This window comes from Cupressus sempervirens, chromosome 6, assembly GCF_028749045.1.
Source record: "Cupressus sempervirens isolate cs-2001-9-10 chromosome 6, ASM2874904v1, whole genome shotgun sequence".
In the NCBI taxonomy this organism is placed as follows: Eukaryota; Viridiplantae; Streptophyta; class Pinopsida; order Cupressales; family Cupressaceae; genus Cupressus; species Cupressus sempervirens.
Genome location: NC_143123.1, coordinates 433128871 through 433148047, shown reverse-complemented (window position 1 = coordinate 433148047; position 19177 = coordinate 433128871).

Here is a 19177-nt window from a genome sequence, read left to right as displayed (position 1 = left end):
TTTAGCTACCAGTGCAATACCCTTCCATCTAAGATCCTTAAGTCCTAGATGCCTTATTTCCTTCCTCATTGCATACCACCTCCACTTAACCATATTCCTTTTCCTACACCCTTTTCCATTAGACCACATGAGGTTTCTAATGGTTTTTTAGACATAGTGGATATGGGCTTGATTGAATAACCAGGCTAAGGAATAATAAATTGTATAAGTTGATAGCACTTTCTGATACACCTGTACTCTTCATGCCAATGATAGATAGTTATTGTTCCATTTGTTTAGCTTCTTGTCAATTTTGGAATGTCTAGGTATCTGACTATTTAGTTGGGGCCACCCCAAGAGAAATCAACTCTATTGTACCATGTGGGGGTTGGTTTTTCTAGCTAAGCATGATTGACTTGGAAATTGACACTTTGCTTCTAGACACTTTACAAACAAGATCAATTTTATTGGTAAGTTTAATGGTGTTGCTCTTTGAAAGTTCAAAAAGGAGGGAAGTGTCATTAGCAAATTGAACATTGTTCAACTCTTATTTGTTGGGTAGGGTAATTCCTTTGACCTTAGGGGAAAGGGTGTCATCCTTAACTATATAGTGTAGACTATCAACATCAGTGACAAAAAATGATGGGGCAAGAGGACAACCCTATCTGATTAACCTTGATAAAGGGAAGGATTCTAATCTCGATCCATTGATTTCAATCATTGCTGATGCATTAGCCATTAGGAGCAACAACATTTAATTGAAAGACCCTGGGAACCCCAAACATTCTAACATCATTTGGATGAAACTCCATTCTACTTGTCATATGCTTTTTCATAATCTATAAGGAACATAGCCACCTAGACCTGAGCATCTAGCTCACTCCATTGCTTCCCAACAAGTGATAAGGTTTTTAAGTATCTACCTTCCTTTAACAAAGCCTTTTTGAGTGAAATTAATGACATTGGGTAGAAAATCTTTAAGTCTCAAGGCTAGAATTTTTACTAGGATTTTGTATGAGACATTGAGTACAGTGATTAGCCTCTAATTATTAATATGTGTTATGTCTCCACCCTTTGGAATTAACTTGATGAGTCCTTTAATTTCAAGCCCCAATGTACCATATTTCATTGCTTCATTATAGAGCAACAACAGATCTTGCCATATCCACTCTATATGAAGTTAATAGAGTTCCACTAGGATGTCATCTAGTCTTGGAGCCTTCTCAATGTTCATCTAATTAATAACATGCACAATCTCTTCTTTGGAGATTTATTGTTCAAGTATGGTTCTATCACTAACACACACTTTTTTAGGGATCAACTTCCTTAGTCTATTCCTTTTTGTTTCCATTTCTCGGCCATTATCTTGACATGTAAATAAATTCCTATAATAGTTAGCAAAGGTTTTGAGGACTTCATTATTCCCCTAAATTATCTTGTAATAATAATAATAATAATTATTATTATTTTGGCTAAAAGAACAATTAAATTAAAGAGGAAATAAACTTGTTATACTAAAATTTATTTTTTTAAAAAAAATCTTTTTTACCTAAAAAACATAATTTTTAGGTTTTATACAAATAATTTATCCATTCTACTATTATTTTATCCAGTGTTATTGTGTATTTTAATTTTCAAAATGATTAATAAAAAAGATAATTAATAATTATTATTTTACTCATTAAAAAATAGATAAGAAGTGTTTTTTCAAATAAAATAAAAATGTAATGTTGGACATCATTTTCTTAACGTGAACATAATTTTTGACTGCCACAAATTAGTTTGATAGGCTAAAGGCTATTTTGTGGATTTTAAAGTAGTTTCATGGCATGAGACAATTTTTTCGAGAAAAAAGCACAAAGGAAATTCCACGTTAAAAGCTTATCGACTAATTAATAAAATTCTTAACCTACAATTAACACTACTTTGCGCTCAACAATCTAACAACTTTATGATAAGATTAACCATGATATGACACTATGAACTATAATGACAAGTACACGCCACTAAGTGACACTTGTTAATATTTGTTGTTAGACAATATATTAGTATTTATTGTTAGGTAATATATTCTTATTGTAATGAGTTTCTCATTTTATTCTTAATTGAACAAATTTATTTGAACTAATGAAAAAAATTAATTTTATTGTTTAACTTTAAAATAAATAAAAATTATAGTATGCTCATCAATTCTTTAATTGTAGGGAGAAGCACTATCTAAGATAAATATTTAATTAAAGGTCATATCTTTTTGAATCATTATGTTTAAATGATATAAATATCAATGTATATTATTCAATACATTTCAAAATTTGAAATAATTTTTTTTAAGAAGAAAAAGGTGGAAAGGTAAAATAATAAATTATCAAGTATAGTATCGTAAAAAGTGGAAAGGTGAAATAGTAAATTATCAAGTGCAGTACCATATAAAGTAGAAAGGTGAACTAATAAATTATCAAGTGCAGTACAGTAAAAATATTTAGATACTTTAGGAAATCAAGGTTGTCGAATTCTATTTGGACTCGTCCCTAAAGTGTATTAGGAATGAAGCCAAACCCTTCTTTACCTCTCACTGGAAAGAGAATAGTGGAGTTGCTATACTTGTGGAGCCAAAATGGATTAAGCATGTTAAAGATTGGGACAACTCACCTTGCAACATGATGGCATAGGTCATTCTCAATATATGAGAGAAAGAAGTGGGTATTGGTTTTATCTATGCATCAAATGACCACTTTGTTAAGGTAAGACTATGGAATTGGATTTGCCAACTAAAAGATATCCCTTGGGTTTTTGTGGGAGACTTCAACATGGTAAAGACCACAACACAAGTAGGGTAGGTCTAAATTTGAATGGAAGGGGGATAAAAAACTCTTTTGGTCCAAAGTTACTACAAAGTTCAATCTGTTTGATCCCCTAACTAGAGCTAAGACATATTTTAAAGGAATTTGGCTTACTTGGTTGAACTTCCAAAAGGGGGGAGAAGAATATAGTGTAAGCTTGAAAATTTTTATGTGAGTAAAGAATCCTTAGTTTTGGTAAGGATCAAAATGGAGATTGGGTTAAATTTATTCCCTACACTTTGTTTTATAACCACCCCATTGTTGCTTCTATCCTACATATTGATGCCAATCTCGTTCCTAGACGCCCCTCCAACAACTTTTCTTTGAATACCTACCTCCTTAAAGATGAGGATTCCAAAGTGGCTATCCAGATTATCAAGTGGTATAACCACAATATTATAAAACACTTAACTTATATTAGAAGATGGGAAACCATCACTCCAAGTGGAATAACTTATTTTAGGTTGTTGGCAAAAAGAATGCCAAATATGTTAGATTTTGGGAGAATCAATTCCATCATTTTGTCTATGAGGTTCACCTTCATATCCAACAAGACCCTTCCAAACTCTCTTCTATAGACACTCTAGTTCATTCTAAATATCCTTTAACGAAACTATATAATAGGAAAACTCAAGGTGCCACAACAATGATTAGGTGTTAGTGGCTTGATCATGGTGATAAGGGCTCAAAGTACTTATTTAATCTATTGAAGGCCAAAGAAGCAAGGGTTCAAATTGATTGTCTTTGTGATGAAGGAAAGGATATCCGTAAACATGAAGATGTTTTGTAACCCTTTTCTTATTACTATTCAAAGTGCTTTGCCTAAGAGATAATTGGGAAGGACATGGAACTCATGAAGGAAAGATTCAAAAGATCATCCCCAATAAATTTAAGGAGGAGATCATCGATGCTATTTTTAAGATGATAAATGACAAATCTCCATGAATGGATGGACTACCCATTGAATTTTATAATACTCATATAGACTAGATTTGGGAGGATCTTCTAATAGTTTATGAGGAGGTGATTAGAAATGATACCTTGAGCCCTATCATCAACTCTGGTCTCATTAAGCTCATGCCAAAAGATGGAGATAAAACATTGGTTAAACACTGGAGACCTCCAACCCTACTCAATAGGGCTTATAAGATATTGGAAAAGATTTTGGTAATTATAATGGAGAACATTCTTCCCAATATTTCTAGTCCCACCCAAATTGGATTTTTTAAAGTTACATTCTTGAAAATATAATCATCTATTGGGAAGCTTTAGACTAGGTTAAATATTTTGGCCAACAAGTATGCATGTTCCTTATTGACTATGAGAAAGTATATGATAGAATTGAATGAATATTAATAATGTTGGAAAGTCTACGGTTCCCAAACCAATTAAATTACATGGTCCTTATAGTTATGGTGGAAGTAGATGCCTTAGTGGAAACTAATGGCGTAAGATCCAAGACATTTGATTTCATTAGATCTGTAAGTCAATGCTACACTCTTTGTTATTGTTGCAAACTCACTTTTTACATTATTAGGGATTCCTATCTTTCTACAAGTGCGAAAGGAGTCTATCTAACAAGCAAGGATAATATTTCCACTCAATGTATAAATGACATTGGTATTCTAGTGGAATTATATAAGTAGAATATTGGTGATCTCCTAGCCAAGTCAAATATGTCCTACTCTACCTCTGGTAGTAAGATCTCTATAGAAAAATCTATCCTTCTTGGATAGGATGATAATCCCCCAAGTCAGTGTTTTAAACTTGGATTAACCTTGGGTGGTCCTAATCATTAAGTAAGATACTTAAGGATTCCATTCTTTGTGAGCCCCAATCTGAAAGTTATGTGGGATTGGGTTAGAAACAAAATTAAGAGCAAGCTTTCCAAATGGAACAACAAATACATTTATTTAGCTCATAGAGTTAAAGTCTGTCAAAAGATTCTATTAGCCTACACTACATATTGTTACTTTATTTGGTTGTTTAACTAGGTTACCAATAATTTTCTACAAAAAAGAATCAAAGAATTTCTTTGGTTAGATGGCAAGGGGAACAACAAAAGACATGTAGTAGAATAGGACTGGTGTATCAGAAATAAAGAAAAGGTTAGTTGGGGATTAACGATTTGAGGTGGCATGGAATTACATTAGTAGTAAAGTGGATCTCAAAAGCTACCGAAGACAATCAATCTTGGAAAATAATGATTAGAAAAAAAACATTAGTAGTGGTACATCGATAGTTACAAAATCTTAGAAGGGACTATGCATACATGACTTGCTCTCAAGGAAACTAAAGATCAAAGTTGAAGGTTTCCTAGTGTTTTAATGCATATGGAAGAGTAGGGAAGATATTTGGCACATTATCTCAATAAATAACATTTTTTATCAAGAGAACAAAATATGTGGAGAGAAATCCATTTGGTGGGATTTATAGTATGGAAATAAACCTATGGCCCTCCTAAAAGGATGTTCTACTAAGAAGTATCATTAAAGTGGCCTCGAAAACTTCAAAGATATCATCTTTGAAGTCTCCCTTATTAGTTTACAATACCTTTCCCTAAAATTCAACATTCCCAACACCCAATGGAGAACCCACTTTGTCCTTAAGGAAGCTTGCTCTTGTTTGAACCTCCCTAGAGTCTATAGTGAAGTCTTTGATCAACTTCCCCTTATAAGATGGTTAGATGGTACCCTTTGTTCTCCACCAAAGCTCTAAAAAAATAGCCTACTTTCCAATACCCTTATAAATTTTGAGCATTTGAATTATAAGTGGAACCTTAACCTTAATCAACAATGTACTATGATCGAGAACCAGGGACTGAGTAAGCACACACGGGCTCATTCCAAGAAGGGCAGGGATGTAAACAAGATGGAGGAAGTGAAGGCTATTGCGAAGAACATGCACATTTGAGCAAATCAAGCTGCTATTCGTTGAAGACTATGTAGCTGTCTGAGTGCTAGTTTTTTGTTGTCCTTTTGCTATTTTTCAGCTTTGCTTATGGTTGGCTTCCTGATTATATGTTTTTCTCTGATCTCTATGAGGCCTGCTATTTTGTGAACTTTATTGTTAGACTTTATGTGTTTCATTTAAGACTTCTATGCTGCTAGTTCTTATGTTTTATTTTTAAGACTTCTTGATACTTTGTTAAAGGTTTCGAGTCCTTTAAAACCTGTTTTTACTTAATCAAAACAATGTTGGAGTAAAAAGTGTTATAGAATATGACACTCTTGGGTTAAGACCAAAAACTTATGCTTCATTTGGAAGATCTTACTATATAGACTCATTTTTTCTAAACCTAGTGGAGATTCCAATATCTACTCTTGTTGTCATAACCCTAAATTGGTGCACCATGTGTTTTTTGTATGATCCTCTACTAAAGAAATTAGGAACATATTTGGTATCTCTTTTGAAGGTAATGCTTTTATTCTTCACATTATATTAGATATATGGAAGGAATCAATAAAGTGGGAAATGTCTTTTGGTCTATCATCTCTCATCTCATTCTTTGGCTCATTTGAAAATGTAGGAGTGAGGTTATATTTATAGGTAGAGATAGGATTATTACTAAGTCTCTCTAGAGACTCATTTATCATACTATCTCTATGTAGGTGACCATGATTCCATAGGTCAAGGAGGACAAGCTTCAAAGGGTTGTCAATGAACATGCCTCTACTTTTAAGAAATAAGGAGTATCATATGAGTTCTCAGAAAAAGAAAAGACTAAGTTCAACTTTGACAACACTTTGAAATAGTTTTTGGAACATATCAAGAGAGAGAGAGAGAGAGAACATGATGTTGTTGCTTCTTCTAGCTTAGTCCCTCCTTAGGCTATTCATGTTTCTTCTTTTGAAACCATCTCTAATGTTTCTATTGGAGCCCCTCCACCTCCACTAACTCTTCCATGGCAAATTCAGATATCCAAACCCTATAACCAAATCATCCAAGATGGAGTGAGACTCAAATGGGAAGATGGCCCCATAACATGGACTGCTTGGTTTAAGATTCAATAGTACTTCCATATTATTTAAAGACTAAATCTTGAAAATGAAGAGCAAGGTAGACAAAATCGAAGAGAATATGCTCAAAATTATATCAAACAAATGACTAATGCATGGAGAGAGGAAGTTTGAATTCTTGGAAATGAAGAGAAATAAAGACTACAATATAGAGAATATGCTTGAAATTGTATGAGGCAATAACGTGAGTGAATGATAGAAGTAGAAAGACAAGAAGCAAGAAATAATCAAAACCAATTTGATCAAGAAATATGTGTCAAACATAGGGTAAAAATGATGGTGGAAGAGATTTAAGAAAAAAAATGAGACAACATACATATGAATAAGAACACATCATACACATACGTCTTAGTATAATCAAAATATATTGAGAAGACAAAAAAGAAGAAGAGATATACACTTAGATGAATTGAATGAAATAAAAAGACAACAAATGCAAGTGTATAGATGTGAATCAAATCACTACCAAGATTAATCTCATGACAATGTTGGGATTAGTTTCGATGGTATGAATTCTATGACAATAAATCATGATCTTCAAACACTAACTAATAATATTCAAGCTATAATGAATGTTAAATCATAGTTCAAAAGAGGAGTTCACATCTCAAATAAGAAGATAAAGACAATTGTAAAGAACACAAAATATAATGGATCATGGAACAATAAATACTCATAAAAATAATGGTATTGATTTAAAGACTTTATAAATAACATTTCAAACAAGGCAAACTTTAAGAACCCCCTTAAGAAAAAGATATAAATTATTGGCGAATCTTTCATTATTTTGAAAAATCAAACTATTTTTATTGATGAATCTCTCAATTTTTATATTTTTAAATATTATTTACATTGGCAATTATTTTGGAATCATAGTTTTTGAGTAGAAAATATTGGTGAATCTCAATAATAATAGGAAGTTTTCTAATTATCATGGAATATTACAAATCAAAATTGAACATGTTTTATGTCATGGAAATTATGAGGATAATTAAATTATATTTTGAATGAAGAGTGAAAACTAAATATTGGTAATATATCCCTAAAGTAACTAATAATTATGATAATTATTGGTGAATTAATTTTAATTTCTTCTATAATATATAATATTTAGATGAATCAAATCTAATCATGTATCGCATATTGTGGTGAATCTTTAAGTTTAATTTTTTCAATAAAATAAATTATTGAGTGATTTTCAATATTTTTGAACTAAGTTTAATAAAAATGTGATGATTTAGGTTGCATTAAATCTTAAATTATAAGCCAAAATACTAGCAAAAATTTCTAAAATTCACATAATTACGAATATTCACCACTAAAAAACACCCTAATTTCAAAATGGATTGGATAAACTTGTTGGCCCAAGTATGTGCTACATATGCCAACAAAGTTATCTTGCACTAAAAGTTTTTTGTGTTCTTGAAGGCCCTATTTATCATCGTTGTCAACAAGAGAAGAATGAACATCAATTTCAACATTAAACAACATGGATCCCAGTCTAAAACCAATAGAACTTGCCAATTTTACAAAAATAGAGGAAATGTTGATATCACATGTTGTTGGTGTAAATAAGTATTTACTTATTACACTTACTTAAGTTTACTTAGGTTAATGCATTATTTATTTAGGTGAGACACTTAGGAGTTTGTGTACTCTCATGAGTTACGCAACTCTAATTATGCACATAGTGTCTACAACACGGGAGTTTGCATCATTCACCGAGTTCTCATGATGACAACTCAATTATTCGCACTCCTTATTTAACACATGTTGTCTACTCCACTAATTTGCGTGCTAGACCATTGTAGGCTTATCCTCACATCATCACACTTAATTTTGTACTTAATGGAGGATAACCCATATCTAGTGGACATGTGCCTGGTTGTATGACTAATCATGATGTTGACTTCTATGCATTCTAGAAGCTCTCCCAAGGCCTTTATATACAGGCACTCCTAGTGTACTCTCAAGCTGATATATTGAATGAATATCACCATACTGATCATACTCTCTCTATTTTGGTCTACTGTGTGCTTGTGTTTGAGTTCCTTGGTCTTGGGTAAATTCTGGCCTAAGCCAAATTCTTACATGGTATTAGAGCTGAGGGAGATTCTCTACACATAGCCATTCAAGATCGTTCATGCTTCAGCACCTCAACCCAAATCTAAAGAATCCATAGAATTAGGAGCATCTAGAGCTAGATCTAACCTTACTGTTGCATTCAGAGTGTCGATTCAGTGAAGATCAACTATAAATTTGCCTATATTGGGTGAAATCTGATCATGAGGCAATTTTTTTTGCAAATTGAAACCTGGAGGCCCTGATTTGCAGTTTAGGTATGATCTAATTCAATTTGATTATTTGAATTTTTAGATCTATTAATTCTTTGTATTCCTGAATTTGATATTTCTAAATTTATTGCACAGGCAGAGAAATTTTTTTTTGGCCGAACTGGGTAGTGACACCTTGGATCAATTTTGTATTTTTGGTGGAATTTTGAATTTATTATTGCAGGATTTTATTATAATCTGTGAGCCTTTTATTCCATGTGGCCCAACCTGTACACCTCTAGAAAATCCTGTACACTGCAAAGGTCATGCTGCATTTCCACCGAAATGGGCCCCTTATAACAAATTCTGACAGACTTAAACCTGGTGGCCAAATACAACTCCCGACCAACCACACTACGGGCATCTTTATTTTAGGTTTGTGGGCCTTACATTTTATAAAGTGTAGACCTCCCCACACTATAAATGTGGGATTACTCCACATAACATCCAGCCATCGATAAAATCAAACTGGCGTCACAGTCAACGAAAGCTGTTGCTGATCACTTCTCACAGCCAAAAGTCCTCCACGCAGCGCCAAAAAAGTGTACACATGACAAGTTTTTTGTGGTGACACCCTACAAAAGTCCTCCACATCATCGATGCATACTCACCACATAGCAGTCAAAAGCCACGACTTGTGGCATTATTTAATTACTCTCGCTTGTCATGCTGTACAACAGATCACCAAATCAGCACCATGCTATTATTTAACATTAGCAGTTTGTATGCCCATGTGGAAAATCTAGTTAAAGAATTCATACAATTTTTGTACAGTCCACGTTAGTCACCATACGATTCGTACGGATGATGTCATACTAATGTCATCACAGGGGGCGAGGTGCACTGACATCATGATTTTGCTACATTAAAATTGATAGCCGTCTGACCATCACTCTAGGACAAACTACAACTACTGCAATGGTCATATGACCATCAAATTTAACCCTGTCGTTTGCTGATGCAACCCCTCTCGAGATTGATTTTCAATTTTGTAGTCCAACTTCAGGAGGCCATATTTCGAACATCCAAACTCCAAATCAAGTGCAATTTTTTTTGACATTGGGTAGAGTTTTCTAAATTTTTTAGTGGTATAGCTATTTTTTGGTTTTGGTGCACAGATTGTTCAAAAATTGTATTTTTTGGCAACTATATTTGCATAATCCTACATTTTGCAACTTCAAATGCTCCGTATGGGCACATCTAGAGTTAAAAATAGGTTCCATTTTTTTTGAAAGTGTGTTATTTTTTGTGTACTTTCTAGATCCTCAGTCAAATTGTAGGGTTGTGTGGACAAAAATTTCACTTTCAGCGATAGGGCCTTTCTTGGCTTTGTAATGGTTCAAAATTGTAGCACATTGTAAAGTTCCAGATTTGTAATCCATTAAGAGGTTTTAACAAGAAAAATCAAAAGTCCATGAAGGCCAAAATTGGTAAGTGGCCCATTGTAATCGCACAACTAATAAAGTTCCCAAAGCACTTATTTTGGGGGGGTTTCTTGATTTAGTAAGAAGGGGGGGGGGGGGGGGGGGGGTGTTCTTGGTGTTGTGTTCTCTCTTTTCTGCAATTTTCTTTCATATTTTGCATTATGGGCAACTTTAAGTTTCTTAAATTAACTCCTCATAACTATGCTTCATGGTCCATCAAAATGTGGTATCACTTAATGCATAATGGAGTTTCACAATATGTAGATGGTGCTCTTCCTAAGCTAGCAGGTGATAAAATTTTAGCAAGTGATATTTTAGCTTGGGTAGCAATGGATAGGAAAGCCCTAGGTGATATATGTTTGGGGTTAGATGATAAGAAGTGTTCTACATCCAAGGAAGCTTAGGATAGCCTCGGAAGCCTATATGGTAAAGTGTCTGAAGAGGATGTATTCAAAATCAAAGATGAGGTTGTCTCCTTAGATCCCAAGTCATATGATTCAATACAAGATTTCATCATTAAGGTGAATGAACTAAGGACAAAGCTTACTGATTATGGGAGTTCTATCAAAGATGATAGACTGATCTATCTCATACATAACAAGCTGCCATCAGAATATTCCACATTTGTATCTTCGTTTAACACCTCAAAGACCACCTTAGGGTCTACCTACAAGAAAGCTACTTTTGATGAATATGCTAAACTGTTGGATGATGAAGAAAAAAAAGTTGAAATCAATGGGGATTCTCAAATCACCTCAGTCTAAAGCATTGGTGGCCAACAATGAGGGTTCTCACAATTCAGTTGGAAAATCTTCAAATAAAGGAAAGGGTAAGAAGAAATGGAAGAATAAATCAAAGGATGCAGAAAAGACAACATCACAAGCCAATCAACAAGGCAAGTCCTCAAATTCCAACAAGAAGGGGGACAACAATAAGGAGAAGAAGAAGTGTGCTTATTGCAAGAAATCGGCTCATGAAGAGCATGATTATTATCTTAAAAAGATTGATAAGTTGACCAATATTATGAAGAGACATAATGTTCCATTGCCTAATGCTTATAAGGATAAAGGGTCTTCTTCAGATTCGAAGGGCAAAGGGCAAGCATTCATGGAAAATTCAAACTCTTCAAAGGAATGGATATTTGACTTAGGTGCCTCATATCACATGGGTTCTTCAAAGGATGATTTTTCTTCAATGAAGCAGTCCAAGGTACCACACATCTTCATGGGGAATGATAGCAAAATGGAAGTTGAAGGAAAAGAAAACGTGGAGATGGAAAATGGAGAGTTTCAAGAGGTTCTCTATGTTCCAAACCTAAGTTCAAATCTCCTTTTAATCTACCAAATCACTCATCTTGGAGGTGGACATAGAGTTGAGTTCCTTGTAGACTTGGTAAAAGTGCACAGTCTTAAAGATGACTCCTTGCTTGCAGTGGGGAAAGTGAATCATAACAAAAGGTTGTACTCTTTTTCCCATTTTGTGCCCAAGTCTCCTTCAAAGGCCTTGTTATCACAATTAAATTCAACAATACAATTATGGCATCAGCGGTATGGTCATCTTGACTTCTGCTATCTTCAACAACATTGCACAAATAGAATGGGAAAAGGTCTACCTCAAATCAACTTTTATAAGGGTGAATGTTCATTAGATTTAGTGGATATGCATCCAGAAGGGAAGTTACAAAGAGGGAAGTCTTCAAGAGCACCAAGTGTTCTACAAATGGTTCACATGGTATTAGCATGTCCTTTTGCATTCAGCCAGGGTCGCTACATACTTACCTTAGTTGATGACTTTTCAAGGTTCACTTGGGTCTACTTTTTGCATAGTAAAAAAGAGGTGTTGGATAAGTTTCTAGCCTTCAAGATTCATGCAGAACGAAAATTCAAAAAGGCCATCAAAGTTCTCTAGATGGACAATGGAAGCATGTATGTGAGCAGAGGACTTATGGACTTTTGCAGACTCAAGGGAATTGATCTTCAGACTCCTCTAGCATTTAGTCTGCATAAGACAGATGTTGCAACATTGAGGTTCCAAACTCTAAAGTCTATGGCAAGTTGCATGATTCATGCCAAGTTTCTAGATCCATCATTAGAAGTCGAAGAAATCTCTAGTGCCACTCACATTCTTAATCGGTCTCCTCATCTAGCCTTAGATGGAAAAATTCCTTTTGAGGCATGGTGCAGAAGAAAACCTATTGTGACACACTTTAGAGTCTTCGATTGTCCTACATGGGAAAATATATCTTCCAAGGGTTGCAAGGCACAGTCACCTCAGCCTTGTACTTTCATTGGTTATGAAGATGGTATGAAGGCATGCATACTTCTAGATCCAGAGACACATCAAATTTTTGTGGAGAAGGATGTATACTTTGAGGAAAGTTCACCCAGCTTGTCCTCTACTCCTCTCCACACATCATACAATGTGGAAACTAATAGTGACACCAGTGATAGTGCTTCAACAAATTCAAACATGTGGAGTTCTATCGATAGTTGTAGTAAGAGGTCACTACATTAGTTTTGTCCACATGCATACACAACCACAGTGATAGATTTGGAGGATAGTATTGATGATCTACTTCTTCTTCTTGATGTAGAAGTACCTTCTTTAGTTGTCATGAGGGCTCTATCTGACTCTCTTTTTCATTCTCTATGTGATCGATCCTTACAGGTTGAAGTGATTGTGGATACTTATGATCAACAGTTGCAGAGGGGTTCTTCATCAGCTAAGGAGACAAATAGTTCTTTAAGATAGGTTCTTCAGCTAGTTGAGTAGGTTTTAGAGACATCACTTATTCATGAGATTCTTTCCACACATAGCGGAAGTGTCTCATTTTTACCTTTGGCATTATTTCTTCCTACAGGGAGGAACACCATTCTGTAGTCTTGGATCAACTTCTTCATCAGAGCAGTCACTATTTGGAATTCTTCTTTTGGGGGGTGAGCCTATCCTATCTCTTGTCCTCTTCTCATCATTCTCTTATGTATATACTGGATGTATGTCGTAATGGGGGGGTCTTCATTACTCTATCCATCCATGCATCACTATTTATCTCTCTTTTTGGGGGAGGGTTTTTCCCATGAGGTTTTCCCTCTTTCTCCACTCTATGAGAGATTGCATATCATTATGTACATGGGTACCTAACATGGCCTAGTAGCTAGGACCCATCTTGCATATCATCCTAGATTTTGTAAGCTTAAGGGCATTCCCCTAAGTTGCACTTAAGGGGGGGTGTTGGTGTAAATAAGTATTTACTTATTACACTTACTTAAGTTTACTTAGGTTAATGCATTATTTAACTATTTTGCATTATTTTATTATTTAATTAGGTGAGAGAATTAGGAGTTTGTTTACTCTCATGAGTTACACAACTCTAATTATGCACATGGTGTCTGCAACACAAGAGTTTGCATCATTCACTAAGTTGTCATGATGACAACATAGTTATTCGCACTCCTTATTTAGCACATGTTGTCTACTCCACTGATTTGCGTGCTACACCATTGTAGGCTTATCCTGACATCATCACACTTAATTTTGTGCTTAATGGAGGATAACCCATATTTGGTGGACATATATCTGGTTGTATGACTAATCATGATGCTGACTTTTATGCATTCTAGAAGCTCTCTCGAGGCCTTTATATATAGGCACTCCTATTGTACTCTCAAGCTGATATATTGAATGAATATCATCATTCTAATCATACTCTCTCTATTTTGGTCTATTGTGTGCTTGTGTTTGAGTTCCTTGGTCTTGGGTGAATTCTGGCCTAAGACAAATTCTTACACATGTCAACCCCATTCTTAAACTTTTACATACAACTAGAGGTCAAAAAAAATATAAAGTGCATATGTTAAATTGTCCACTAGAATTACGAGAAATAGCCAATATCATTTCACATCGGATAAAATATTTAACTATTATCACTATTTTAAAGAAGGATCGATGTGGAACAATTTATAATTTTGCAATCAATAAAGAAAGGGTATAAATCACTTAAATTTAAAATTAAACATAAGAAGTTCTGTAGGGATGTTCAAATTGATGAAAATGCACTTAGTGAACTTGAAATTTAGATGAGAACATGGCTTTACCAACTAAACTCTATTCATATAGAATTTGACCCACAATGATGGAGATGGTTGAAAGTAAAAAATTATCAATAGCACTAAAAAAAAAGCCTCTAAACCACCAAATTATTGAAGAGACATAGAACTAACTCATGCATGTGTAAATGACCCTAATGTAGATCCTAGATCACTAATTGATTGCCCAAGGATTGGAGCATCTAAAATGAATGATTATGTCATAGAAGGATTACTAAATTTTCTTTTTCCAACATTATTTCTAGGTGGACAATGTGAATGGATGGAAGCATGAATAGGAGAGTTCATCTTTATGAGTTTGGGAAACATTTATTTCAATATAGAGATCATCACTTTGGATGATACCCATAATTTAGGTATTATACGATGAATATAATCATGTGCAATTGGGCACATAATTCATCTACAATATTTATCAAAAAGAGCTTGTAAGGCATGCCGATCGCAATCAATGAGTTAAGAAAACATATGGAACAATGGTAACATCACATTTGGTTGATCATTTGATGCATTTTGGTACAACACTAAGAGGAAAAAAGGTCTTATTGGTCAAAAAATCAAGTTAAATTTAATGAGCTCTTGCAACAAATTGGAACACCAATAACTTTCTTTAATTTGAGTGCAAAAGATATGTATTGCCTAGACTTATATGCATGAATGCTAGGTACATAACCATATCATCCTCAAGAAGCACAAAAATGGGGATGATTAAATATAATTGACTATCTACATATTGTGGCATACGATATGTATCTACAATATATAATGTCTTTAAAGGAAATATTGCAAAAGGGAATAAAAGTAAACATTTTTTTTTTTCAAGATATGAATGACAACATAGAGGATCACCACATGTGCATGGATTCATATGTTCACTTAACATATAAAACCTTTATTGGAAAATGATGATGAAATTAAAAAAATGTTCAAAGATAATTTGATTATATACAAATCGATATTAGACTAGATGATAGTACAAATATATCAAACTAGGACTCCCTCAATTATAATCCATGGCATGTGGATTCAAGGACTACTAAAAATTATGATATTTATTAATATGGCCATGATTTTCCAAAACTCAAAATACAATTGAACATGAGTGGGAGATCATATCTAGGCTACATCGTAGACAAATTATGGATCTAACAAAAATATATATACTGGGTATAAGAGATATTAATAGATAAACTCCATGAAGTGCAAAATATCGAGGAGAAGAATACACAAATTAAGCAATACATTTTATCAACACTATGAAATAAAATAAAGTACTAATACTTGATGATATGTTGGTAATTATATCATATGTAACTTTAGATGCTAAGAAAAAAAAAACTTGATATTATTATGACACATTATAATAAGGTTGAAATGCCTTGCCATTATGTATGATAATCTAAGGAATAGTTGGAAGAGGGAAACCATATCTAGTTCAAGTTATTTGGTAAGATCTTTATGATGGATCAACATCACAATGTTCCCCCTATTATTATTAACACCAAATAGAATAGCAACTTTTAACATTGATTCACCAACAATTCATTCAACTCAAAGAGTTTATGTTATAGATTTGGTTGATTTACAAATCACAAGGGTCACAAGTTTACAAGAAGAAACTCAATGTATCAAGTACATATTGATTGATGAAATTCTTTTTATTGGAACAAAATTGTTACAAAATATAGATCAAGTTTACACCAAGATTTTTCAAAAATATAAAACATGAGTTTTGGAGGAAGATCAATTATTTTGGTACGAGATTTTGGATAGCTATCCCCTGTTAGTGACAAATTACCCTATGATAGTAATTTTGTGCAAAATTATCATGGGAAGAGTTCAATTATTTTGTTATTTTGGATAAGGTATTCAAACAAAAATGTTAAAATGAAGACCAATGCATGTTTCATTAATTCATCACTAGTATAAGAGATGCACATCCAACCAAAAATGATTGAAAATTTTGTGATTTTTTATCTGGATTTGATTGTGTGAACAATTTTTTACATCAAAATTTTGGATCACACTCCATGATCCATCATCAGGATGCAAACAAAACTCCATGCAAGAAATGCAAAAAAAATCAAGATAAAAAACATTAGATACTTCTGGGTTTCTAAATCTAACTTAGATATTAACATATCCTTCAACCCTGAAGTTGGAGGGTTTATCATTACTAGTAGAGGATCCTCTCCAACAAAAGAAAACAAGGACCCCTCTTTAGATCCTATTGCGGAGGAAGGTTAAATTGTCAAGGATCTAGGGTTAGTGGAAGTGGCTCCCATAACTCCTCCTTTAATGGTTATTGCTGATTAGTTGTTATCTCTAGTAGTAAACAACCTGCATACTATCTCAGAGCATGCTTCATAAAAAGATGATGATGATGGTAGGGATGTTAATGCCATATCCACCCCTCCTTGTGATCTTAATTCAATGGAACCCTCCATTCCCTTAATAAAGCCCTTCAAAAGTCTCTTTTAGAAGAGGATTCCATATCTTGTAGTAATAACAAGGCCTCCAACCATGGGAAGAGAGAGGAGGAAAAATAAGCTTTCTATGAGAAACTCACAAAAGATCTAATAACTAGCTTAAAAGGTAGTTTGATTGTTGAAAAGGAAAAGTTAATTGCACAACTCTTGGAGCTTGGTAGTGAAGGCTATACCCACAGGGGCCTTAGATATGATTTACTAAGAATACAGGGAAATAAATTATCTTAGAGGATTAGAACCATATTGTTGAACTGTTAGTTTGCATGATGTTGAACGACAAAGATCCTTTTGAATCTCTCTCTTGAAAATCTGATCAATGACCAACTCCAAGGTTCTAGATTGTTGTTTTTCAACCTGTGCGTGACTCAATTGAAGATAAATGTGTATGTTCACAAGGAAGCCTTTGTTGATTCCAACCAATCTACACAACTTGTTGCTGAAATGTAACCACAAAGAGATATATTTATGTATTTTTTGTTTAATGATGAATGCACTTTATCGATGCAACTATATGAATCCTATTTTAACCAAGTGTTTGAAAAGAAAATAACATATATAAATTAACAAGAGATTTTAAGCAGACTGCTGAAACAAAAATTCCTAATGGACATAAGCCAAAGTAACAACACATTTGTGAATTAAATTATCAAAAGGATCTGGTAGGAAACCAATGAAATTAGGAGCAGTGCTTCCTCAACTCTACTGATGCAATCGTTGATGGGAACTTTAATAATAACCAAAAGATGTTTCATGTTTCATTAGAATGCGAGGCCATGGAAAGTGTGCTCACATGATATAAAATATTATGCAAGAACAAAGATGATCCTTTCTCCAATTCATCACAACAATAAAATTCATTAATACAAGGCAAACACTAGAAGTAAAAGATCACACAATCATAACAACATAATAAAACCATCGGCTCCATTATTTTTGATAGGTAACATTTTTTATTTTTTTATTAATATGAAAAAGAGGAATTAAAAATATTGCAATATGCAAAGTTTGGCAAAATTCCTTACAAATTTACATCTACCAAACCCTAAGGCCAAACATATACGTTTGAACATAAAATGTGCATAAAGACCTTGCCATAAACACTAACAGCCCAAACCCACAAAACCAACAAAAAGTAAATATTTAGGTCCCTAATGAACTAACACCATCCACCTCCACTAGCCACCTGTGGCTAATATTTGAATCAACGAGTTTCCTCCTCCTGTGTGAAAGTTGGAGTGGATCAATCATATGGCACAAACCTTAGCCTTGGCTTCCCATGCGAAATGACATCTTGGTGATGCTTCTTGCTTCTTGCTCCTACCTCTTTTGTTAAGGAAACATCCACCCACATGCCTTTCACTAGGGATTCTCCCCCTACCTTCTGATTCTTCCTCATAATTTGATGTTGCAGGGGTTGTCCTAGAGCTAACACACTCTTGCATGGTGTTGCCTTCTTGAATCCATGCCTATCCTCAACTGACACCCAAATCTTCCTCCATCCTTTCTCTGCCTATGGGACATGCACCCCTTTTGGGCTTTTTGAAGACCAGACAACCAGGGGTTGTACAGAAGTCTCCCCTCCTCCAATCAATCTCCATGACTCTTGTCACATCTCCAAGCCCACACCCAACATAATGTGTTCCACAATCTCTTCCAACCCCTGCAACCATTGTAGGTCAACAAGTTGCCATGACCCTGCAAACTTCCTCCTTGGATTCAACCATCACCAGTACCAGTGCCACAAAAATTGAAGCCATGTTCAGATTAGAGCATCACTTGCAATAAGAGTCTAGGTACTCCACTCCATATATTTTTTGTATGCCCTCCGAAAATTCTAGATCATCGAACATGAAAATGTTCTTCAAGCACCAGATTGTAATCTTTCTTTCACAAGTTTGCCTCTAGTTCTCTCATCCCAACACAAAATTTTCCTCCATTTTTGTCTCCCTTGTTTAAAAATCTATGGAGTTCCCTACCTTTCCTCCTT